Here is a 1,506-nt window from a genome sequence, read left to right on the forward strand (position 1 = left end):
ATCCTATGATCAATATACTGACTTTTCGGATCTATAGCGTTATGCATTCTGACAGAAATGCTGTTTGCGATTTGGAAACAAGTCTCTCCATTCAACCACACACTTGCGTTGGGTCCTAAAGAGATATCCCTTAATGATTACAGCTACTAGTGAATCATGCCCGTGACACTATCATACCTTCAAATGAGTCACTTTTTTCGATTCTATCTGCTAAGGACCCCGTACAGCGAAACTACAGCGTGGGTTTAGACAGTTTCTCTGCATCTTGTAACTGTTTGTCAGTTTCTGCCAAGCCCTCCCTGCAGCTTTGTCCATGTAATCTTTCCGGTATAAGTCGCAGATCAGCGGAAGCTGCAAAGCCATATATCTACCACCTTCTTCATCCCATGGAGAAACAGGGTGAACTGAGTTAATGTGACTGGGCCATGTTTTGACCCCTTGGTGGAAACACCTCCAAGCAGTGTATGACTACATCCTTTGTACTCATTCATACATTATGTTTTTTCACCACAACTTTCAGGACTGATTGAGGTGCTAAACTGACATTAAAACATTTTGATCCATTTGCTCTCGCAGAAACACCTACAGCAAATACGCTATTTTTCAGGCCCACCGGGCCCATCCGACCGCCGTGTCATCCTCAGCTGAGGATGCGGATAGGAGGGGCGTGTGGTCAGCACACTGGTCTCCCGATCGTTATGATGGTTTTCTTTGACCGGAGCTGCTACTACTCGGTCGAAGAGCTCTTCAATTGGCATCACGAGGCTGAGTGCACCCCGAAAAATGGCAACAGTGCATGGCGGTCCGGATGGCCACCCATCCAAGTGCCCGCCACGCCCGACAGCGCTTAACTTCGGTGATCTGACGGGAACCGGTGTATCCACTGTGGCAAGGCCATTGCCTCGGAATTCTATAGTGCTTTAAAAACCCAATCACAACGTCAAATTCCCGACTGATCAATTTATTTTTCCCAAGAGCGCTACTGAGAGCAGACACATCAATCAAACCCCTCCACTGATTGTTTAAGGACATAGCAGGCAACTGAGCTGAAATTTGAAATTTCCATCCTAATGGACTTCCTACCAAATTACCTTAATGAGTTCATATCCACCAATAGGAGTCAAGGGGTGAAAAATCCAGAATGGTTTGGAAAGTGGGCAGTTGCGGGGTCGAATCCCACCAAATGTAGCAGTCCTAGTATCCACCAATAGGATACAAGGAAAAAACTGGCTGCGCACGAAGAGTATCGGTTTAATTAATAAGTCAGTCAATCTGATAGAGTAAGGGATTATTTTCAAGACGTCCACAGCGGGGGGTTTACCGGATATCTGTTCAGGACAAAGGTAGGGTTAGTGCAGCACATGTCAGACACTACCTACTTCTTATTGAATGTCCTTGTTCCATCTTCTACAGGTTTCCATAACAGTGGAAGTGTGAGAGTAAAGGGATGTACTGGCTACCAACGCCAGATCTGTATGAAAGGTGTGGAGGGCAGGAGAGGGGGTT

General features: G+C 46.2%; 1 pseudogene; it reads right to left on the bottom strand.

Moving 5' to 3' along the window:
- Positions 1-784: 784 nt before the first annotated feature.
- Positions 785-902, bottom strand: LOC124723948 (annotated as a pseudogene).
- Between the last annotated feature and the right edge of the window lie 604 nt (positions 903-1,506).

This window comes from Schistocerca piceifrons, chromosome X (genome assembly GCF_021461385.2).
Source record: "Schistocerca piceifrons isolate TAMUIC-IGC-003096 chromosome X, iqSchPice1.1, whole genome shotgun sequence".
NCBI lineage: Eukaryota > Metazoa > Arthropoda > Insecta > Orthoptera > Acrididae > Schistocerca > Schistocerca piceifrons.